Here is a 25,846-nt window from a genome sequence, read left to right on the forward strand (position 1 = left end):
AAAACGGAACATGTTTGTTTTTTTTTTTTAATGTCTGTTTACTGCTAAATGAGTTTAAAATGCAAGTCAAGAAATGAAAATGCTTACGTAGCAGGAAAAACAGAATTTAGATTATGTGGCAGGTTTTTGCTGTTGAAGAACAGGCAGCTGCTCCTTAGTGATTTCTCTTTTTATAGAATTGAAAGAGAAGAGATGAGCAAACTCTAATGGAAAAACCTTAATTTGAATGGTATGAGAATGTCTTTCACAGCAGAGGAAGCAAATTGTTGTATGAACTGTGCTTATTTTACTCAACATTACTTGATGAGAACTTGCCCTTCATTTGAAACTCTGCAGAACATTAACACAACACTTGGCTCCTATGGAAAAGGCTGTAATAAATGGTGGTAGTCACTTATTTCTGGGTCCAGAGAAGCTGATTTACTTAGAACAATGGAAGGGCATCACTTGGCTTTGGATTAGGCTTTTGTACAGGAACTGGGAGTGGGAGACCCATGTTACCGGGTGCTTCTGGAATAAATTTAAAAAACCATAAGGGTATGGCTAAAAGATAGCAGCACTGTTGTCTTCTGGAAACTTCTCTCTCCAGTTTTCTTTGCTCTGTGTTGAGGGGCTGTAGCTCCCAGGTACAGTGGTGCCCTACTGTAAGATGCTGTACTGGAAAAAAGAACAAAGTGGAACACCACATCTGCTGAGATTTTACTTTAACTGCTGGAAGCTAGAGTGTATAATTTTTTTTCCCCCCTCTGTGGAAATGTAGAGCATGGATCATATAAGCAATGGGTTTTTTTGTATGGCTTTTTCAATTGCACCCTTGAAGGACCAGTGGACTGTGAGGGGAAGGTGAGAACTGGTTGAAAGGCAGATCCCTGAGAGTTTGCAATCAGTGGCACACTCTAGTGCCTGTCACAAGTGGTGTCCCCCAAGGTTCAACACTGGACCCAGAGTTGTTTTACTTGCTCATCAACGACTCAGATGAAGGGACAGAGGCCTGCTCAGCAAGTTCCCTGATGACACAAAGCTGGGAGGAGTGAGTGATACCCCAGAGGGCTGTGCAGCCCTTCAGAGGGACCTCAACACGGTGGAGAGATGGGCAGAGAACTGTCTGAAATTCAACAAAGGCAAATGCAGGGTCCTGCACCTGGTGAAGAATAATAACCCCAGGCACCAGGACAGGCTGGGGGCTGTCCTTCTGTAAAGCAGCTCTGTGGAGAAGAACCTGGAGGTCCTGGTGGACAACAAGCTGTCCATGAAGCACCAGTGCCCTTGTGGCCAAGAGGGCCAGTGGTGTCCTGTGGTGCATTAGGAACACCAAAAGATTGAGGGACATGATCCTGGTCCTCTGCTCAGCCCTGGTGAGGCCACATCTGGAGTGTTGTGTGCAGTTCTGGGCTCCTTAGTACAAGAGGGAGATGGAGCTCCTGGAGTGGGTCCAGCAGAGAGCTACAAAGATGATTAAGGGACTGGAGCATCTTTCTAATAGGGAAAGGCTCAAGGAGCTGGGCCTGTTCAGGCTTAAGAGACAACTGAGAGGGGACTTTTTTCTCAGTGGTGCTGAGCAATAGGGCAAAGAGCAACATGCAGAAACTGATGCACATGAAGTTCCACGTGAATATGAGGACAAACTGCTTTGTGGGTGACTGAGCACTGGAACAGATTGGACAGAGAGGTTGTGGAATCTCCCTCACTGGAGATACTCCAGAACCATCTGGTTTCAATTCTGTGCAGTGTACTGTAGGATGATCCTACTTGAACGGGAAGGTTGGACCAAATGATCCACTGTGGTCCCTTCCAACAGTACCCATTCTGTGATCAGGTCTCTAAATATGTACCCAAATACTTCATCTTGAGAATTTAGGGAACTATTGTCCTTTTCTCACTTTTTTCCCTCGCCTCTTATTTTTTTCCTGCCCTCCACTTTCTTTGTTACCACCTTCTCCACTATCACTTTTGTTTTCATAGATCCTTTGCAAAATCATTTCTATCTCTCATTGGTGTCTTTAGTGTCACGTTGTGGGGATCATGCTGAGATTTTCATCATTTTTCACATACTTTTGCTGTACCTACTTTGTTTCTACTATTTACTATTACATTTTTGGAGTATGCAAAAGAAAACTGGAGACAGTTTTCCATCTGAGGTGACATCATGAAGATAAATAAACTGTTATAAGGATATCCTCTGTTTTATGCTACGATCTTTCTAGAAATTCTTAATACTCCATTATGTTTGGTAGCCAATGTTTGGCTACCTTTAAACAGTAATGTGACGTCTGCAGAGGTTTACCTGTCATAGCCATTTAATAATTAATGTTATAGAGTGAAAATTTTTATACACCTAATTAGAACTGCAGGGTTTGTTTGGTTTTACTACATGGAGGTGGCTTCCCATGCACAAATATTATTGATGTACTGGTAAACTTAAATAGTCCACGTTAACATAAAAATATTTATGGCATCATTTGTTGTCTTATGTGGACAGAGAAGTCTGCAGGGGTTATTTATCAATTTCATAAATTCTTGAGAGACCTGAAAAGACTAACATGAAAGCATTTGAAATTTAGTTTATGATTTTATATTAAATGCTGAATTTTAAATTTGTTAGCAAATAAGGTAGCAAAAAAACCCCAAAGTTGATATAGATCTCTGCAGCTCAGGCAGTTACTAGCACAGATGTTCTCACCTGTTGCAAGCTGACAGCTCAAAAATACGTGTAACTTTTAATACAAGTGCTAATAACAACTGAGACGTTAAAATGTAATTATTACGTGTTATTATACTATCACCTGTGCAGGTGCGAGGCACAGAATGAATATTCTGCCACCTTCAATTAGAAGAAGATAAAAGTAGCACTGGAGAACTGAGTCAGTTAAATGAGAATTTAAATCACTGCAACTGCAGTAGCAATTGGAAAGTCATTCAAAATCCCAGCCAACAAAACATATTTCAAGACTAGCAAAGTGTGACTTTTTTTCTGAATTTAGGTCACCAAATCTAGTAATTTCGATGCTATCTTGAGGGAGTGTTTGGCCTGTCAGGCAGGTGTATGATTTCTTAATGCCTTTTGAGCAGTGATAGTCACAGGAACTGAATTGTCCTGGCAAATTAAGTAGAAGAAAACTATCTTCTCACTATCCTATCAACATTTGTCCCTTGCACGCACCTTGGCTCTTGCCATACTCTTCACTTTCTTATGTAGTCTCTAAAAACTCCAAGCAGCATCTACTACTAATTTCAATATATTTTTTCATTGCAAATGTGTCCTCTGAGGCTGCAGCACCTTTTGATTTAAGTCATAGAGCAGTTAAATTGTTTTGACTACTGTTCTAGAAAAAAATCAGTTACGTGATGGTTGTTCTCCCTTTATTGGTAAGAATTTACCAATAAAAACATTATTTTATACAAATGTTAAGACCTTTACCTTGCAAACATACAGGATGCACTAGTGCTATGGTTGTTGTTTCTGTGATCAAGCAACCTCTGGAGTCACAGGAGCTTCTGAGGTTTAAGAACTCAGAAGTGAGAAATTAAAAGCTCCTTAGAATTCCAGAATTTTAGCCACGTGTCAGATGATATTTTCTGTATTACCTGTCGTTTAACAAATTGATTTCTTATAAAATAAAGGTTCAGTAGGAATAAATTAACTTAAAACACTGCCTAGAAGATTTTTATAGGCAAAAAAAAAAAAATCATGCATTTCAGTAGAATGATGATAGTTAATCATCATTTAGGCTTGCCTACTGTGTAACACAAGCTGTTTAATCCAGTAATGCTTCGAACAGCTTGTGTTTTAAGAATGTATCAAGTGATTTAAAAATTGAGACCAGTTCACTGATTAGTTTTACCTTTGTTATAGGCTGGTAAGTTCCTGACTTTTTGCTGTAGTTATCATGTCACTCCAGTCACTTTTGTGGGATTCACAGACTAGCTGAGGCTGAAAGGCACCTCTGTAGATTGTCCAGTTCAACCTATCTGCTCAAGCAGGGCCACTCAGAGATGGTCATCCAAGACCATGACCTCACAGCTTTTGGACATTCACCCCCATAGTAAAGAAAGAAGTGTTTCTTGATGTTCACATGGCCCCCGCTGTGTTTCCCTTTGTGTAGATTGCCCCTTGTGCTGACACTGGGCACCACTGGGGACAATTGTGCTTCTTCTTTCTTCATTCATTTTCATCAGGTATTTCTACACAGCCATAAGTTCCTCCCCTAGCCTTCTCTTTTCCAGGTTGAACAGTCCCGGTTCTGTCAGCCTTTCATGGTAGGAGAGATACTCCCCTAGTTTTGTTTGTCCTTTGTTGCACTTTTCTCCAAAGTCCACCTTTCCTGCAGCCCAGTTTCTTCAGAAATTTCGATTTATTTCCACTCTCTTATTTGACATTTAAGTGGCATATTCTATTGAGTCATCTTTCAGATTACATTTTCTTTATTGTAAACACAATTCTAGAGTCTATACTAGAATTCCTTTCATCCCAACTGATGGATAAAGTTAAAGTCTCCTCTCTACAATTCTGCAAACAAACATGAAGTAAAATGGAAAACTACTGCTCTTAAAATTGGAGTCTTATGTCAACCAAGCCACAGCCATGCAGGCTTGAAACTCAAAGTGTCTTTTATTTGCTGTAAACAAAGAAATTGGACAACTCAACCAATTAATGTCAACTGAAAGAAAACAACTGTCCTATATAAGACAAGGCAACAGTGCTTGATTTTATCACAAAACACCAGCCTCCTAACTAAAGAATTTTTTTCAGAATCCCTCACACTCTTTTAAACTGTGACCTAGAATTCAATGCCCATAACACCACCAGCAGCACAGCCACCTCTCTCCAACCCCCATCCAGATTCCCCCTTGTTACTTAGTTGGGTATTGGTGCCTAGGTCCAATGCATATTCCTGCCGCTTTAAGTTTTTTGTTTGCATTTAATGCTGGAAAAAATTTATTGATACAAAATACAAATAAAAGCAATCACTTGAAAGAATTTTTTTAAAAAAGAATGTCTATTTGAAACATGAATACAAATTTTACATGCTTTAGAGAGGCATAAAGGTAAACATTAAATAAAAATGTTGCAAAACCCTAAATTTCAAGCTATGATGCATTACTAGCTGGAACGATTAAAAAAATAAAATTAAGGCAGTAGAATAGATTTAATTTATTGAATTTTTAAATCTATTTTGCCTTTGTAAAATTACTTGTCTTACACTGCTCTACTTGATGAAAATAAAGTGAATTCTGAAAGAAATATCATATTTAGGAAATTCGGTTTTTTTCTCAGGGTAAATATTGAATAAAATCTGACACATTAGTAAGAAATGTTAATTGAGAGGTAGTTTTTGAACATGGAGTAGTTATAAGAACTTAAAATGCATCATTATTTATCCCATCCCACTTTAGAAATTAAATAAAATCTTAATTTTGACCTTGAGCACAGAAAACTCCATGTGAAGCAGATGGAATATTGAAGTACAATTCGCATTGGATTTCCTCTTATCAGTGTGGAAAAATTTGAAAGATGATCTCTTTAAACACTACTTTGTTACTGTCACTTCCCAAAACTTCCTTCTTTCAGTTAATAGAGTTAGGATGACACTTATTAATATGTCTGGTGTTTGCTTTTATTTACAACCTTGCTGACGGTGTTCTAAAGAGTGATTTGTTCTGGTCAGCTGTCAGGAGGACCACACCATAATTAGCAATTTAAAATAAAATAGAAACAGGTTTCAGATACTGTTTTAGCTTAAGGGATAGGTGCACAGTAGTCCCTTCTGTTTATACAAGTAATGGCTACTCTTACACCTGCTGCATAACATGACAACCTACTCAGCCTGGTCCTTCCAGAGCAATGGAAACTGCTCAGGTTTGGACTTGGAAGTCTCCCTGAATGGAAAGTGTATTTGCAGCAAAATTATCTCCGGAGAAAAATGCACAACTTTTCTGTGTATCCCTGCAGCCTACGTGACATGTCTAAAATTGCTGACAGGTGAAAAGGTATTAAACTACTTGAGGCTTTGTATCTAAAAGCTCTGTGGATCTGTAATCCGTTACTGAAAGCAAGGGCTAAAAATGTTGTATTAATGATAATAGATGCTGAATTGCTGAAAAGTATCCTTAATAATTAAACAATTTCATTTTACATCAACAACACTTTTGATGACTGTATTTTGCAGAAATACTTTAGCTCAGAGAAAGAAAGATAAAGGTAATTGCAGTATGACTACAACCACAGGGATAGAGAGGATGCTTTCATCATTAGCTACCCTTTAACAGAGATGCAAGAAAGAAAGAAAACAAAGAATCTGGATTTGCCTCAATGAAGTATTAAAGAGAGAAGTAAAATCAGCTAATAAAAAATGGCATAATAGTAAATTCACCAGTAGACTGGAGGGATATTTTATGACTGCTGGTTTTGTCCCCTGAGATATTACAGACAATTCATCCAGAAGACTGTAACTGCATGTTGCATAAAGCTCCCTGTGGACATTCCCCTGGAGACCTGCCCTTCCAATGCTGTTTCTTCTCCACACCAGCTGTGTCCTGGCAGCTCATCTTTCTGTCAGTAAGATTTTCCCAACCATGGATTCTACTGAGCCACAGTATCTGCTCTTTCTGTTTTGTTTTGTTGGGTTAGTTGGATTTTATTTTAATGTCTTGGAAGCTTGACTGTTCTGTTCTTACTTCATGGAGGGATAAAATGAGGTTACAAAACTTTACGATATCCTTCTGCATCTTGATTCCTCCACCTTCTTTTTAAGATTCTCATTAACCTTGCCACCTTGGAGGTCTAAAAGTCCTGGGAATACACTGACAGAGTTTATTCTAGAGCACTCCTAGAGCAGGGAGTGGCAGAGCTGCTCATTTGCTGAATGTCAGCATGCAGCTTTCCCCATAAATTATTTCCTATTGAGAAGCAGCTTAAATGAGCTCTGTGCTGCACCAGAAGCGTTTCAGTGTGTTGGGGACCTGAGCTGGAACTGCTGCCAAAGCCAGCAGTTCTTAATTCTGTGTTCTTGTGTGTGCTGCCCATACCTAGGATAATGAGTTATATCTGTTAGGGTACAGCTCCTGGTTTTGTGCATCTGAGAGGTATACTCCACACAAATATGCTCATGAATCAGATTTAAATCTGCCTTACCAATGGTTGTGTGGCAAGCAATACAAATCTGAGTCCTTGCTCAGGTTTATTTTTTTCAATCCAATCACGTTATATTCTCCTATCTCTTTCCACACTTAATTTTCATTTTAGCATCACAGCAATTCCATTATATATATCTTAAAACTGAAATACACTTCTGTTTCAAAGTCATGTGTTCAATACTGCAATGCAAAAGCTGTAAAAAAAAGCTATATATTTTTTAGTCAATGTGCTAGCATCTCTTAATTGTTCTAACAGCAAGTATGGAGTTTCATGGAGACTTAAGTCTTTCAGTAGAAGCTTTAAAATAGTCTGCTTAGGCAGAAAAAAGATTTGGCAACCTTTACAATATATCAGTTTAGGGAGATATTTGAGCATCTGCAGGGCAACAGGAAATGAGAAATTTTGGCCATTTATAAGAGTTTGTGTCTCTATATCTGATAATGCTACCATGTTGTAAATGTATCTCTGTGTGTGTACATACATATATATCATCAAACAAATGGTAGGCAAATATAAGACCTTTCAGTTGCATAAAGGTAACTAATGCAATGTTTTGCCTTGCCTCTTATTTTGATAGTAGATATATCTGAATGGGCCAGAATTGCTCCCCTTCCTTCCCTCATCTCCCCAAATCTTCCAATAATGAATGTATCTAACTTCTCATGAGAGTTGCTTCTTATAAATAACATTTTCATTGCAGTGAAGTAAAAGGAAGTAGGAATTTTGGTTTTTGCTAGTCTTGCTTTGAAACACAAATACTCTGCTTATCACAAGCCATTTGATTAGAAGAAAGTATGAATTGTGCTTTAGCAAAAGTATGTTTTTCAAAGTTCACTATTTTCTGAGGGGGTTTCTAGAAAATTTCCTCAGTGGTCTTTGGACAGCCATTGCTCCCGGTAACAAACAAATATTTCTTAGTCTTTGTGATTTTAAAATAATGAGTTTTGTCACATCCTAGAGAATTTCCAGAACTGCTCTTTTTGCAGCGTAAGTATGTTATTTTTCCCACCTAAAAATCCCTAAAATAACTTAGAAGCAGGAAGACAGATAGATATCTGTTTGCATGTGTATTCCGAGTATTCTTGTCTAAACTTATCAGGTGATTTTCTTGAGTATGCACTTCTCAATGATGTGCAGTACTTCAGGAAAGGAGAATGTGAAGTAAGAAATTTCCTTTCATGCTGAATGAAGTATTTTTAACAATTGAAAGTCTTTATGCTGTTTCAGAAAACAATTCAAAGGAAATGAAAAATAATTTTGTTTTTGAAGATGAGAGTTTTTCTTGTCCTCTACTCAATGATATTATGACCAAGACTGTCATGTCTTCTTTAAATCAGTTTAAAGTCCTGTATGTTTTTCCTGTGATCTTCTGTAGAAGTAAAGTAGTGTACTTGCTTTATCAGTAAAGTAACTTTATCAGGCTTTATCAGTGTGCCTATTAAGAGATAATTAGTCTGTGGCCTTATAAGTGTATACAAAGAAAGACGTTAGGCCCTAACTTAAAGAGAAATACAAGTTAAAAGAGAAATACAAGTACACATTGTCTGGAAAGTAAATTTAACAAATTAAAAATTAGATACAAGTGCTTGAAAAAAACTATGCAGCTCAGGATACATTCATCTGTCTTTTCTGCAAGGGTATGATTGTTTTCAATGAACAGAGAAATACTGTACAACTGGTTGGAAATCTTGAATTATTTATTCATAAAGATCTAGATATTATATGCTGAGACTAAAGTACAAATGCCCCCAAGATAAAAAGGCTGTGAGTTGCACCATGAGTATTTAAGTTGTAAGTCATATTTGCAATGATATAGTAGTAAAATATTTTTGAGCATGTAGCCATTTTTTGCAGCATCAGCTGAAATATAGTATCTGCACAGACAAAAATTCAGATAAGTGAATATATTTAATCTTTATTTTGGTTTCTATCTCTACAGGCTTGGTTGCATTGAAGTAAAGATTCTGAATTAAGCACTAAGATGAGCTAAGGAATAGTGTTTTAAAGTCCTTAACGTGCCAGATTGAGTCAGGCACTTCAAAAATAACACATGAATAGCAACAGGGCAGAGCAATGCCCTCATTGTTTCTCTGCTGACATATCAAAATCTGTTGCACTGAGCAAAACCTAATCCTTGGAAAACAAGGAGGGGGTATGGTAAAGAAGCAGCTTGGGTGGGGGAAGGAATAGGGGAAAAGAAAGTCCTTCGAACCAGCTCTTCACCACAAGTGACAAAGAGGTTGTCATTAAATGACAAGGATAATGTTTATGATTAAAAAGGAGTTAAAAATCATTGTTGCCTAATTAATCAGTATTCAAAAAGCTTCTAGGAAAGAAGAAAATGTACACACTGAGTTAAGATAATCTTGAGATAAATATATTTAGGAAAGGAATAAATAAGCCTCCAAAAGTTGAAAGTAGGTTGGTTTAGATTAGATATCAGGAAGAAATTCTTTACTGTGGGGGTGGTGAAGCACTGGTACAGACTGTCCAGGGCAGTTGTAGATGCCCCATCCCTGGAAGTGTTTAAGGCCATGTTGCTGAGTAAACTGACCTAATGGAACGGTGTCCTTGGTGTCCTGGTTTTAGCCAAGGACAGGGTTAATGTTTTCCAGTAGCTGGGAGGGGGCATGGCCAGACCCAGTTGTTATTGGATACTACCTCATGTCATTGGCAGGGGCAGGGGAAAGGGACACTCTGGCTTCCGGGGAGGAGTGTGCTCCTTTCAGAGGGAGAAAACCTTGTGGGCAAAATAGTCCAGTGTTGTTTTATTTTACATTTGTCTTTTATTTTGTCTTACAGCTTTTGTTATTAAATTATTGCTGGTACTCTTCATTTTCTTATCTCATTGTTGTTTCCAGTAAATTGTTCTTAGTTCTCCACCTTTTGTGGTTTCAGTTGGAGGGGGAGGGGACTAAGCAGCTTGTGGTCTTTTTAGTGGGAGTACTAAACTGGGGAAACCTTTCCTAAACCATTGCCTCTATGCATGGCAGACGGGTTGGGACTAGATGATATTTTAGGTGCCTTCTGGTCTAAACCACTCTGTGATTATATGCTTCTGCTCTACACTCAGTTAATAAGATAGCAATTAATGTTGAACAGAATATTACTTCAGAGTCTGAAGTGTTGCAGTAACAGCTCACCTTTTTCACACACCTTCCCAACTTCTGATGAGAGTTGTGTAGCTTTTGCTGCTCCTTCTTTTGAGTTCTTACCAAAAGCACTTCCTCTAAGAGGACATGATGCAGATTTGTCCAGGAGTGTGCTGGAAGCAGTACTGTATGCCCTGTACCCCTATCACTGTGGGAAGGGGTCTGCATTCTGCTTATCTGACCTGGAGGAAGAGCTCTTATCCAGATACAGCATTCAACAACTTGGATGCCTGGGGAGATGCAGGAATGTTCTGGATGACTCCAGTGAATTAATTGTTTCTTTCTTTATCAAAGGTCACAGTGTATACAGGTACAGGGGTGCACTTCTCAGGGAAATCACGTCGTAATGGTTTTCTAATCTCTTCTGCTCTCATCACAGAAGCAGAAGGCAGCAGAAGCAGCTGCTCTGTTAGTGCTACTTATCATTAATCTTCAGTCAAGGTCTTTCAGTCTTTCTGAAATTGTCTTGAAATCTGCTGCAGTGAAAAGGCAAGACTTCTGGAGACAGATACTCTGTCTAAGTCTGCATATTACTTATTTAAATTTTGCAGTCTTGTGTAAAGTTATTTGTCTGTCATGATTGATTGTGTGTAAATGTATTTTCAATAGAAATCCATTAGTACTTTAATCCCATAGAGACAAGTGAATATTGCATTATTTTACTATGAAATCAAGTTTACAAGATCACATATTGCCCCACTTCGTTTTTGAAGTCACCAGTAACGCCCTTGTTTAAATTATGAAGGATACACAATATGAGTAGAGATTTACAGGAAAAATAGTACACAGTAGTTTTTCTCTTCATTCTTCTCAGGGACAGATATCACAAGAGGCACAGACTCCCTCAGCACACTGAGTGTGTGTGGAGTAGTAGTCATGATGTAGCACGAAGTGCTGGCATATAGTGACCTTCAGTGCTCACTCTTGCACTGTAATGATCAGGGATTGGTGTTTACCAATTGCTGTGTTGGACTCTGTGTGTGTGTTATGTCTACATATCTATACATAGCTTCTGCAGACATTTATTTTGCTTCACCAGTAGCTAATGACAACATACAGAAGGATCTGTCTTAGACAAGTATCAAAAGCAATATGTGTCCCATATGCATGAAGCTTGCAGGCTAAAGCAAAGCCTTCAGCATTACTTTGGCAGTCATTTTTGGCAGAAAAAATTCCCAAATCATAAGTTGCCTGAAAGTTAAATATAACAGTTGTGTTAGAGAGTTTTATGGCAAGGAATAGGAGGTCTTGTGAAATGTAGCATGTTGTGAAGCAACATATATTTTGCTATTGCCAGTTGAAAATAACAAGCACATTGCAGGCATTAATGAAATATAACCACAAAATACTTCCCCCTAAGGGGGCTAAATGCATTTTGGGGTTTATGGACACTGTACTTCCTGAGCCTTAATTGACAGGCAACATTACTTTTCTGTGCTGGTTTTAGTGAAAATTTACTTAAAAAACAAACATGGACAAATAGGTGGATAGGGAAAATAAAAAGTCCTATGCTTCCTTGTTCAGAAACACCAAAAAAGTCCTGACTGTACCTCAATGGATTATTTCTTTGTGTATGTGTTTATTAATTTTGCACACACTTATACAAGTATCATCTTTGGGTTTGCTATTTTTAATTAAAAATCTATTTGCCTTTACTCTTGGCCTGACGTGACATAGCTTCCCATGCAGTCCTGATGGCAGCTCAGTAGGCTGCCACAGACTCCCCAGCAGAGCAAATGCCAACTCACGCCTGCAGGCAGATGGGAAAGTAAAACATGTGTGTTATTTCCAAACCACTTAAAAAAAATAACTTCCCTTATAGCATCAGATGAAAACATATTAAAGAAAAGCTGTCTTTTTCCACATTGAGATAAATATGTTCTGTAAGACCAATTGCATTGAGTAATGTATTTGAACAATATACAGCAATTAGGACATTTTGTTGAGTGTATCTGTGTACCAATCACATCAAAGCCATATTGGTAGCAATCTTCTTTATTATTCCTTTTGCTTGAAAAGAAGTTCAGATTCAAAAACATGAAAGCTGAAGAAAATATTTGGCACAATCTTTTCTTTTTCTAACCTATTTTATATATTCAATTAAAGCCTAACCAGTTACTGCTCACAAGGTACTTTAAACTGATGGCAGTGTGTCTGACCTTAGTATCATCCCTGTGGCATGTTTCAGTTGGCATTGGAAACTAACTAACCAAAACAAATGCAGAACAGAAATTTAAAAAAAGAATCAAACCAACCAACTAAACAATACCCCAAACAAACCACAAATCAAAATCTGCTGTTCTGCTTCTGTCCCAAGAGAATGTGCCTTTACTTTGCTAAGATGCACAAGTGCCTTCTCTAAAATCGGGTAGCTGTCATCTGCCATACCATGACTTTGCTACTTGCAGATTAAAACAATTTTTCAGACTTTCCTGTTGCTATTAATGATAAACAACTTTTTTTTTTTTTATTTTTGTGAATATTTGCTGTGTTTTTCTAAAGATTCAGTTCCTTTAGAAGTAGTTTGGCTTACCTCATGATGCAGAAATAAAATATACATTACACATAATTAGTTGAATACTGCCAAAGCACTGCCCAAGATAGATTGTGAACTGTATTCAGTGTGGGCATCCAGTGCTGAGGAAAACAAAATATATATATGTTTATAGAAAGTAACTAAACTTATAAACCTCTATCTTGCTTCCTATGCTGTCAAAGTGATTATGGTTAGAAATGGAAGTGATGAAAATATAAATCTTCATTTATCTGGCATTTAAATTTTAAGAGATAATTTTTAAAGAGAGATTTCTTTGGCTTTTTGACAATATATTGAAGTGGAATAGTAGGCAATTGAGGGGGGTTTTTTTGGTACTCTTTTTACTTTACATCAGGCGTAGACTGCAATCAGTCAAAATTAATTTATTCAACTTCCTGTGCATATGTACCATGGTTGTTTCTGTTCACTTGACACTTCCCCAATTTCTTTTCTTCCTAAAGATAGTACAATGTTTGCTTCTCAGCTCTAAGAAGCAGTCTGTATGGGACATTTATTAGAGGATAGGTATGAAACAATATTTTCAAACTGGGTTAGTGATCAACCTGAACTTAGAGGCATAGGCCTCAAAGAAGTTGGTCAAATTATTCACTTCATCATAAAACTCCAAGATTTTTATGGTGTCTGGGCACTTCAGTTTCTGATTAATTTTGCAATCTGCTGGGATTATATATCCAGTGGAATATTTGCTCTTTAATAAAATTTAATTTTATTTCTGTAACCTTATAATAAGAATAGAGGAAAAAACCCCAAACAACCAGTGATCATTATCTTGTCACCATAGCAATCCTAGCTGGAAAAGACTTTAAGTTAAAGAAATTCTATCTGCATTATTATTGGAAAAGTTCTACTAATCTGATTTTAAAGCTTTCTGAAATGGTGATGGTGCAACCTGCCTTCTCCAGTACTGGGCTATCAGGGTTTTTTCATCATGTCTAACCAGAATCTTTCTTGTTGCAAACTAAACTAGTTATTGCCTTCATTTTGAAAAAGAGTTGAGATTATTCTTGTTGGCTTTATGAAAGAAGGCTTTTATATTAAACACTCCTATTAGATCCCCTCTTTCCAGCAAGGTTAAAACCCAATTTTTTGTTCAAGTAGTTTTTTTCTGGACCTTTGGTCCTTTCTTATGCTCATTTCTGGACATACTGTCTTTGGTCCACAGCCTCATTAAAATGTTATTCTCTAAGCTGAACCAGTGTGTTTTTCAGCAAAAACATTAATTTCCTGTTTTATATTTGTGCAAGTGATTATTTTTGCCTGACAGTTTGATAGCTTGCCAATATTTCAATTGAATTCCTGATTTAGTTGCAAGCTACTGCTTCATTTTGTTGAGATCTTGCTTATTAGTTCTAATTTTGAGCTTTAATTTGCTTACCACCCATGTCTACCTAGTGCTATCTGTTGATTTAATGTGTAGGATCTGTGTTCAAAGGCTATGGAATAGTTCAAGTGATAATCCTATACTCAGATAAAGACAGAATTCCACAATTCCACTCCCTGTCCCTTTGAGTTAGCTTTGCTTATTGATAAGAGGCCACTGAGAGTCTCTGGTTTGCTAATTTCTCTGCCATGAGAGGCAATTCAGTAATCTGAAGCACTTAAAACTGGAAACAAAAATGCCAACAAACATCAAGAAACATGATGGCTTTTGAAGATATATGCAAGAATATCATAGACAGGGTCCAGAAACATAACAAGTTTGTGAGCATTTTCAGGTCTCTTATTCTGTGTTCAGCTAATTAGTACAGTTTGAACCACCAAGGAATGTTTGAATTCATGACCCTGTCATTACCCTTGTAAAGGAAACATCATCATAAATCCCAAAGAATTAGCTCAGCTCTCTGACCAACAGCAGAAGCACAAGGGGAAATGTGGTAATAGGATAAGCGCTCAACCCTGCACGGCCTGAGTCCACAACTGAGCATGACACTTAAAGCTTTCATGTTCAGAGGTGAGTGGTGAGAATAATTTTTGGTCCGGAAAGGTTGACCTTCAAAGAAAGGTCTTAAGACCTGGAATTGTTCAAGGAAGAGTCAGAAGGAAGAAGGTGGAGAGACTTCAAGCATGAAGGAACTGACTGTCAGGAGGAAGAGAGCAGAGGCAGGATCTTACCTCCACTGCAGTGAGCAGGGAACAACTTGCCAACTTTGTCAGACTGTCTAATGAGATAGAGCAGTCTGTCTGCCAGAAGAGCTGATGTCCCTTCCAGCCCAATGTAGGATTCTCTGACTTGCTCCTGTTACACTGTTCTCCAATACCTGACTTCATTCCTTCTTATTCCTGCATGTTTAAAGCCTCTTTCTGAGCTTCCTTTTGTAGATGCATATGAATAATGGTTTTATTCTTTTCCATCATGGAAACATACTTTTTTAAACCTCCAGCCTCATTTAACAGGAAGTCTGCAATCACTGTTTTATATTCTTCAGGAATTAATTTTTATGATTATCTCCCAAGCAATTTCTGCTTTGTGTGCTGTATGAAGTTCCATTCATAGCAAGGAAATACAAACAAATCCCTCTTGGCAAAACAACAGGTTCTTTACTCCATCTACTCTTGCATAGAATTTGTTAAACCAGCAAGAATTCTTCTTATACTATCCTGGTTCTTGGATTGTCATTTAATTTCTTCCTCCCGTCTCATCTATTGTCTCATTCCTCCAGTAGGTGGAAAATTTCAGCTTTCTGCTAGACATATTTTTCAGGTGGTGTCTCTAGCTTTTATACTGATAGTACACATATCTGTATATATCTGTTGTAAGTCTATTAAGTTAGAATTTCTAGGAGTTTTTCTAGTAGTACATTAGACGTAAGGTAGACAAAACCAAGCTTAAACTTAATTCTAGTGGTATTAGAAAAGTCAGGTAACTTTTTTTCCAAGCAAGTGTTGTTCTCTGTTTTCCTCCCAAACTTCTCTCAGCCAAAAAAACAGGATGGCAGTCATGGCTGAAATCCTCCTGTGGAAGATATTACTGTGCGTTCTGCTGAGTATAATGTTGCCATTTTACTCAATCTGCTTAATCACCACATGAATTCATGGTTCTGGTTTCAAGATCACAGCTGGCTGCTGCGGAAGGCTCATTGCAAACCAAGTGGCGAGCTAGCAGCCGAACCTCTCTCTTTGTTCTTGACATAACCAGTTAACTGGAAGACTCTCCAAGGCAGCAGAAACCCAATGATGATATGAAACAATGTGTTATAACAATTTTGTGGGAAAATTCAAACATGGAGTAGCATGTGTGTCTCATGTTGGATGTAGGAAGGCTTTGAGCACTTAAAAGCTGTAGAAGCTGAATTTTCAAGGGGTCTCTACGTACAGTTGGTTGGTGTGTCCCTACTTATTGCTGGCACCAATGTTTCTACTTGTACACCGCCTGGACCTCTGTGACCTGAGGGTCATGTGGCTCCTGCTTAAACCTGACTTTTTGCATAAATGTCCCGACTGCTGTGACTAGAAGTTGTGCTGTGAAAGTGTTCACCGCATCAGTGTGGTCAGGCTTGTGGAAACAGTGGCTTCCACAATTTCTTCCAAGATACAAAAAGAGGAGGAGAGTGGGCAAAGAAAGGGATGCATGGCTTGTGATGACATTTTTGCTGCAGTGCACCCTTCCTTGATGTAGTTGTGGTCTTGTCATTACAGTGATAGCCCAGATGGTGGGAGGGGAAAATGACAATATTTGGGATTAAAGAGGGGTGTACATCCTGGGAATCCTGACTTCTAGGCTATCCTTACAGAGGATAGCTATAATCTGGACAGAAGGGCAAAGTTACATGTCTGCTTTTTCTGCTTGTCATTTCCCTCTGGCTGAGGGTTAAACAAACTGTGTTAAATGATAGTTAAACAAACAGGTTCCTTGAGGTGCCTGACTCTTCTCACGTGCTGCCTGCTGAAAGCCAAAGGCCATTTATGTGTCCTGTGCCATGTACTGGCACAACAGGATTAGGAACTGCTAGTCTGAGGGTGTCCATGTCTGCTTTTCCTGGGTCTCCCAAAAGCATTTCTGAGAACACTGCATAGGAGGAGAAACAGAATTGTTCCTCACTGAAGGTCTTCCATTTTGCTGTGATTTCTTGCTACCTCAACATATTCTTCAGGACTTAGAATTGCTTTGAAATGACAGTAATTTGTGGTTGAATCTGAAAGAGCCACTGATGCAGGCTTTGGGGGAGGTGTGAAGAAAGCAGACTCTCTCAGCTGCCAACGCTGCAGGATTCAACCTACTGGTTCAGTGAGCTCACAAATAGGATACTATCCATGGAGGCATGTTCTTTTATTTCAGTAAGATATCTCTCTAAAATCTAGGTGAATTATTAGAAAGATAGGTGTTAACTTGCAATTTAATTTTATTATTTAGCTAAGAGGAAAAAAACCCAACACACTTTTAATTTTTAAAAATTATTCAAACATAGATATTAGGTTTGTAATTTGGTGACTGGTGGAAAGCCAAAATTCACATTCACACTAGCTTGTTAATTAGGAACTTATTATTAGTAAGTGATTAACAAACTTAGTTGAGTCATCACCCACAAGCTGACTGGTGAGTACATGCCATTTTTTACACAAAATCCCTCATTTTCAACCCCTCATTGTCAGCTACCACTGGCCCTGGAGGCATGGACTGAGCTTTCAGTCCTCAGGATTTAGTTGCAACATTTGTGATATTAGGATTTTTACTTAACATCTCAATTCCTGCGTTGTTGTTATACAATGAATCTCCATCTTCCCTGCAAAAATAAATTCTTGAGATTTTTTTCCCTCTTAAATAAGTAGGTCAGATTTAAACTATGAACCTTATAGAACAAGGGGAAAATTATAGGTCCATGTGTTTGCTTTTTAATGTTATTTTAATTGAAGAAGTGGGGTTTTTGATGCTTGATATTGGTATTACTGTAAAGGTTACTGATGGTTATTGATAAACTTGATTTGTTTACCTTCCATCTGCAGTGGTAGACAATTTGCAATAGGTTACCTGCTGAAATGGCTTATTTTAGATAATACTTCTGTTCATGATAAATATTTGTCTTTTTTAATGCCACTCAAGATTAATCCCTTGTAAACCATGCTGGAGAAGCATTTTGCTATAGCCACAGAGAGATTGTAGCCTGTCTTCAGTAGATAGTTTCTCTTTGTTTAAATGTCCCTCTGAATTGTAGTTGGACACGCTTCACTGGCATTACACTGCATCAGTGCCATGCCCATCCATCCATTTAGGGGGGATTAGCTCTGTGGCAAAGTTCATCAGTCACTTCTGCCATCATAGCTTGGTACGATTTGTACTACTCTAATTGGGTCACAATTCCAGCTAATAATGATTGATACAAGCTTTTGATTAGTGTGGGAGGAGCACATATGACCTTTTTATCTATTCCTCTGCTTTCTGAAAAACTTGTTATTAACATCATACAAACATTAAACTTGCTGAAAAAAGTAGAGTTGGAAATGTGTGTATCATTCAAATGTATTCTTATAGTTATCTGTTAATGTGAATATAACATTTTAATATGAAACTGCCAAGTAAATGCTCTTCAAATTTCTTTGATGGAAACCAGTAGAACCCTCTGCAGGTTCAGTTGCAACATGCTCACTTTTGAATTCCCTATTTTACTCTTTTTCCCCTCTCAGCATCATTATTAATTTTTTTGTCCTTCTATATTCAGCACTGCTGAGGCTGCACCTCAAATCTTGTGTTCAATTTTGGGCCCCTCCCAACAAGAAAGACATTGGGATTCTGAAACATGTCCAGAGAAGGGCAGTGGAGCTGGTGAAGGATCTGGAGAACCAGTCTCATGAGGAGTGGCTGAGAGAGCTGGGGCTGTTTAACCTGCAGGAAAAGAGAGTGAGGTGGCACCTTATCAGTCTCTACAACAGCCTGACAGGAGGCGGTAGTCAGGTGGGGTCTGTCTCTTCTTCAGGTAACAAGCAACAGCACACAAGGAAATGGTCTGAAGTTGTGCCAGAGAAGGTTTAAATTGGATATTGGAAAAACTTTCTTCACTGAAAGGGTGGTCAGGCACTGGAACAGACCATCCAGGGAAGTAGTGGAATCACCACCTCTGGAACTGTTCAAGAGATGTGTGGATATGGCACGTGGGGACATGGTTTACTGGTGAACATGGTGATGGTGCTAGGTTAACAGGTGCAATTGATGACCTTAGAGGTCTTTTCCAACCTTAATGTTTCTATGAGTTCAGAACTACCAGTATACCAGTGGTTTGACAGATCCTGGTGTACCTTACAGTGATTTTTCTCCTGTTGTGAGTAGAGAAAAAAATACACATTTTCTCTTCTGAGGCTATCTGGCTCTTGAAATATTACTTTAAAGAAATTCTGTCACTCGAACAGGACATAAAAGAGTGTATGTGTTTTATTTAGAATGGCCACTGTCAGTACATTCAGTTGTTTCTCCAACTAATAAGACCTCAGGAAAGTCCTGGTAGTCTTTAAGGTATATGAACACACAGGACTGCAGCCCTCTGGTTCCAAAACTGCGATGTAATATAAAATTCTCAAAAGCATATTTTACACATGAAATATTATCTGTGGGGTGCTTCTACTAGCCTTTAAGCCTTATAACCTATTTATCCATTGTGTTTTAATAATCCACAGGGCTGTCATAATCTTAAAATGTAGCACAATCCAGTTCTTTCCGTGCACTATTCGCATTTCCATTCTGGTGTGTCTGAATCATTGTACTACGTGAGTGCATTTTTCATACTTAAAAATAGACTCAATAACCATCTTCCTTCTCTGCCTTTCGTTTTACAACTGCAATAGCAGCTACATTTCCTGTCTCAATAGCACTTATGAAGCAATTAGACAAATTTAGGACAGATTTTGCTACTGAATGCTAGACAGATTTCTCTTTATCCTCACTAGAACTTGTGCATGGACAGATTATACCCTAATGGCCTAGTTCTTTTTCTACCCCCGCAAGAAGCACTCTTCTCATTTTACACATGGGCCATTTGATTTGGTGCCACAAAATGAAATTGATGGATCCTCTAATTGGTCACTTGTAATTAATTAGTATAAAAATCCTTTATCTTTTCTGTGTTGTATCTTGTGTAGTCTTCAGTGACTACTGCTTGTGGTTACACAGCTGAAGGAAATTATCAGGCAAATTGTGGACCTGTGGGAGCAGGTCCAAAAGTGGGCCATAAAGATGATCAGGAGGGTGGAACAGCTCTCCTGTGAACACAGGCTGAAAGAGTATAGCCTGGAGAATCTGAGATCCAGTGAGATCTCATTGCAGTCTTCCAGACATGAAGAACAAGAGGGAGAGTGACTTTTTACATGGGCAGATAGTGGTAGGACAATGGGAAACAGTTTTAAACTAAAAGGGGAGAGATTTGGATTAGGTGTTAGGAAGAAAATACTCACTGTGAGGATAGTAAAGCACTAGAGTGGGTTGCCCACAGAAGCTCTATCCCTGGAAGTGTTCAAGGCCAGATTGGGTGGGGCTTTGAGCAACCTGGTCTAGTGGGTGGTGTCCCTGGCTGGGAGTGTGGGTTGGAACCAGACTTTTATAGTTCCTTCCAAACAAAGTTATTATATGAAATTAGAAAGATTTATAAAAAAGTAAAATTAAAATATTTGGAAAAAAACCCCAAATGGTTCCAAAAGTAACAATTTTTTAGTATTTCTGTAAAATCTCAGTGTTTCAATTTAGTTAAGGGATAAAATAGACCTTTCTTTTTAAATAGGTAAAGTCAAGAAATCTTACCTAGAACCATGATTAAGTACATATTAACAAAGCTAAACTTATAAAAGATAAATGTATATTATAGAAATATATATCACTTATATACATATAAAAGGGCACATCAGTTGTACCAGTCCATTGCTGTATTTATGGCCATTACTGAATAGCAAAGATGATTATTCTGATTTCTATCAGAATACCCCCAAAATAAACTATTACTTAGACCATCCCTATAAATTACTTCCTCCATAATAGCAATGAATATCAATATTGCACCTTTCTTCTGTTCACACATATTGTATTATTGAAAAGAGCTTTCTTGCTGAATTCCAGAGGCAAGAAGTATTTTTCGAAGGTACAGTTCTGCAGGAAGGATTCATTGTGAAGAATTGTGTGTTTCAGAAATGGTAACAAAAATTTCTGCCATAGACATAGGGCTTGAGTCACCTGTGACTATAAAACACCAGGATGATGTCTATGCAAACATAATTAAGTTTAGTCATGGCAAAGGGTTCTTGATTGGAACAAGTACCACGGTACAAGATATGGGTAATACCTCATTATATAATTAGAACATTCTGCAAAAATCTGGCCAAAATGTGCACACTGTCCAAACATGAACAGCCCAAAGGAGCTGAATAAGAGAATGAGGGATTCCTGGGAGAAAAAGGTTATAACTTGTTTAGTGAAATGATGATGAGAAAGTACATGAATATTTTCCAACTAGCTTTGATGCTCATTATCGTTCTGTTCAAAGAGAAAATGCATGTACAGTATTCATTTAGATTTGAAGGTTTTAAAAAAGTCTCTACACATCTAAAGAGTGAAGCTCTGAGATGACCTACATCAAGGGAGGTTGTGAGGGCAGGGAGATTGGGAATACATATTGGCTGTGTGCAGGCTCTGTAATTGTGTTTATATAGGGAAAACACGTGTGCATGTGCACGAATATACATATATCTATGTATTCCTTGTATGTGGAATACCTGCCCAGCCTTGCTACTGGCTGGACCTGGGGGCACAGAGCTGGGGCAACCTCACTTCTGTTGGACCTCCAGATTCAACAGCTCTAATCAAGGTCATTAGGTGTTTCACAGAATAAATCCCCTGTTTCTGTGCAGGTCAAGGGCATTGGCAGTGTTTCATATCTTCCTATGCTCTCATTTTGTGGCACATCATTGCTGAGTCAAAGGGGGTTGTACTACAAGTTTTCAGATTAATGAAGTGTGTAGGGAATATTCTGTGGGTTTGGTTTATTGGAGCACATGTCCTCTAGATTCTTCTTGCTGTGTGGTATCCTGCAATTGCTGGAATGGGGCTTGATGAACAAGGTCTAACTTTATATGGTGGTGGGCAGATTATACTGACTACACGCCACCAACTGGAAGTGTTTACCTTCTAAGTAGTTTGATTGCTTGAACTTTCTGTGTTGATCCTGTGCATAAGCTCTGGAAAGCAGCAGAAAAGAAATGGTTGACCCTTCCTCCTCTTGGCACTCCTAACAACAGTATGTTCTTAAATTCAGCTCCTGTATTGCCATACATCAGCAGTAGAAGACAAACTTCTCTCCTGCTGGACTACAGAGAACACTCCCATTCATACAAAGCAGCATGACCTTCGTCCTGCAGAATGCCATTCTTGATTCACATTCAACTCTGTGAACTATTATATGCTCAGATATTTTAATTTCCCCATGCAAGACTAACAAGTTGGGTTTCAACTTTTTTTTTTGTTATTATTTAATTTGGTGAGTTTCATTGTTCTGAAATGTATAAAGGTTTTTTCATTTCATCTTGGTAAATTTCATCCTGTTTTCTCCAGAGTAATTCTCGCATTTACTGTTGTTCTGAATTATTCAACTGCATTTGTATATCTTAGATCCCCTCTTATCTGTTATCTGCAAGTGTAGCAGTTTGCATGTTGTTTCATCATTCAGTCCATAAGATAGCACAGCTGGAAAAGACTGTATGTAAGCAGCATAAACTGTATGATGCCATACGAAATTTTCATAGCAAATTTTCTTTTGCACCTTCCTACTGTTTTTTTTAAACACTGGATAGTAGTTCAGTCTGCTTAGGATGTTCATTAGCCTGCTTACAAAATATCGTAAGATGGTGTCAAAAACCTTGTGAAAAACAAGATATGTCACTCCCCTTGTTTTTCCTTCAGATACCATCCTTTTCTGTCCAAAAGGATGATCTGACTGGTTCAGCATGATTTGCCCTTTATGTTTATGATGAAGTCATCAGTGAAGCATGAAGAAAAATAAATTGAAAACAGTCAAGTTATGCACTAAAATTGTGTCCTTCAACATCTGTCTAAATTTTTGGAAATCAAAATTGCCTTTAGCCATGCTTTTTATAAGATATCTCAATAATGCATCTCAAAGCACATGTTAATGTCATATATGTAGGTGTATAATATATAAAATCCAAACCAAGCTAAACAAAGACTTGTAGAAGAAAATGCTTAACCATTTTCCAAATGAAATTAGGAAATCACATGTAATACATTTTTTTTTTATATATTAAGAAGAGTTAAAGAAAATAATTTCACTTGAATTCTTTAATTTAGAGAGAAATTTGTCTTCTGCCAATACAAAAAATAAAAAATTTTCAAAATTTCTCCCATGGAATTTGCAGATATGTTGAAACTTGAAGTTAAGGAAGGATTTGGGAGACTCTTCTCCTAATCTGTAGTAGAATAATGTTAAAATATACTTCTGTATTACAGGATTAATATACTTCTATATAGCAGGATTCAGGGATTGAACTGCACTGTTTTTTTTAATATTACATTACTTTTGAAAATTATGTCACTCTAGTATTTCCTTGGACATCTCTTTATGGAGACATCATAGAGCAAATCTACAACATGTTTATAAGACTTCAGAGCATTCTGCTTTTTATTTTTAATTTAGATTTATTAAACAACCCACAACAGATATCTTCACAACTAATGACAATGATGTCTGAATTAAAATGTCCTACTCGGTCTCTTTGCTGCATTAAATGTATTTTCCAGCATTCAGAAGCAGAGCCTTTGTGTTCTCAGCCTCCTGTGTTCACTGCAGTGTAGCTTTCAATATTTTCACGTTGCTCAAAATTTGTGTGACTTGATTCACATGGTGCTGAGCCTGAGCTAATACCCTGCTGGGGGACTTAGCTGCAGCACAGAGCTCTGGCAGAATATCTCCTCGTATTGTAAGAACAACTTGTTAAACTGTGTACACGTTGTTGACATTGCAGTGGCGTTTTCAAGTTCTGACTAATGCTTCCACAGCTGTAGGTAGTATCAGGCACTTGGTTATTATTAGGAATTTTGCCAACATGTTTGGAATGTTTGTATGCACAGTGAGTGCAGCCAAAGGTACTCTTTGTGGTTAGGCACCACTGTTAGAAATGGTCCTAAAAGTTCTTAAGTCTCCTGTTACTATAGCCCCAGCTGACTGTGGAAGCTAATAGCATTGGCAAAAGCTCCTTAGAAATTACAAGCAACACCTAATATGCCAACGTTTGTTGCTAAGTGAAATAAATTCTTATCACCAAGTTTCTGAAAGTGCTTGTAACAGCTGTGAACCCCAAAGTCAGTGGTTAATGTCAGCTGCAAGCATTGCCAGGTGCCTGACAGAGCTTTTAGGAACCAGGGATGCTGAACGGAAGGGCTCCTGAGGGCTGCAAGCATTGCTGGCTTCCCAGCAATAAATGCAACAGCCACACATCCTGAAATGCAGGAGTCACAGCATCTTCTCTTTTGTCCATTTCTGCTTGGCTCTGGTGAAATCTAATTGCCAAGATGAAACCTGAGGAATTTTAGAATGTCCGTATAGTTAGTTTTGCTGGTAAGCTTCCTTATGAGAATTTTTTTTAAATATAGTTTACAGCTGTCCTTGCATTTTCAAGAAAGAAGGGGGCTGGATTCTGAGCATGGCCATATTCTTTATTTATTGCCAGAGGGTGGGGACAGACTTTTACAGAACCACTTATAAAATTCTAATCCTGGGAGCAATTCCATGCTATTTCCTATCTCATTATAATTGAAAGCTGCCTAAAGACTAGACATTTAGCTTCAACTAAGAATTGCCAGAGTTGTCTCACTGTGCCAGCAAGTTTCACCCTCTGCTTGTTGTCTCTTTGGGAAGCTGCAGTGGGTATAGGAAGAACTAGTAATGAATCATAAGCCTTTAAAGACTTCAATCTGTGTGCATAAAAAAGGTCAGTGGATAGGCCAGTTGTCCTACAGTATTTTAAATGTCATGCTGCTGCACAGGTGTCCTAAGGCATGCATTTCATAGAATCATAGAATTGTTAAGGTTGGAAAAGACCTCTTCTTCAAGTCAGCTGTTATCCCAGCACCTCCAAGTTCACCACTAAACTATCTCCAGTAATTAAAACACCTCTAGCATTGGCAATGGGATCCACAAAATTAATAATTAATCTAGTATTGTAACCATTTAATACCCAGTATTTAGCCATGAACATCTACCTTTTTGTTAGTAGAAGGAATATTTCCACCATCTCTGCCAAAACTGTCTTACTAATCTTTGGGCTGCTAAGCAGCTGTACACATATCTTGCAATCGTGACCTTCTTATCAAATACACAGAGCAAGATAACAAGTACTCTGTATTGCTCAGGCAGTTAAAATGGTGCTGGTCATGAGCTCCTGTGAACTTTAACTAAAGCAGTAGTTTATTCACTCTGTTTTCTAAGAACTATGCAGCATACAATGAAGCATGAAAGCAACAGATTCAAAATCAAGTTGAAGACCTGAGTAAACTGTGTAAAGACCTGAGTAAATTAAGTAAACTGTGCTTAATCTGTGCATCTCTGCTGTGGATTAAATAATAGCTGAAGTAGACGGGTGAAATTTATGGTCAGGAAAAATAAACGGTGTGAGGAATATTAAATCCAAAGGCAAGAGAAATATCCAAATAAATTCACGACCTGCAAGTTTCTGGAGGCTGGGAGTTTGCAAATACCTCTAGCAGTGGCTGAGAGCAGGTTTCTAAGAGCACAGAGACCTAGGAGAGAGCAGACACAGAGATGAAGGAAGCAACAGTGTGTATCTTTGCTTTGACCTGGTATGGCCATTGCTCTGATATGCTGAGCTTTTTCAAGCTGGAGCATATATCTCGGGCAAAGTGGATCCCCGCGTAGGTGTTTGCCTTCCTTTGAGAATAACTTGATTGAATTAATTTGAATGAACAAATTTGAATGTTGTGTGGATTTCTCCCATTCATCTCCTCAGACTGTCAGCTCTCAAGCCTTCGTGAAGAGGAGTGAAGCGATAACAAATTTATGG

General features: G+C 38.1%; 1 protein-coding gene across 3 annotated transcripts in view; it reads left to right on the forward strand.

Moving 5' to 3' along the window:
- Positions 1–25,846, forward strand: part of GABBR2 (gamma-aminobutyric acid type B receptor subunit 2) — a 457,331-nt gene that overhangs the window by 140,280 nt on the left and 291,205 nt on the right. The gene's annotated exons all lie outside the window — the stretch shown is intronic.

This window comes from Passer domesticus, chromosome 1, assembly GCF_036417665.1.
Source record: "Passer domesticus isolate bPasDom1 chromosome 1, bPasDom1.hap1, whole genome shotgun sequence".
NCBI lineage: Eukaryota > Metazoa > Chordata > Aves > Passeriformes > Passeridae > Passer > Passer domesticus.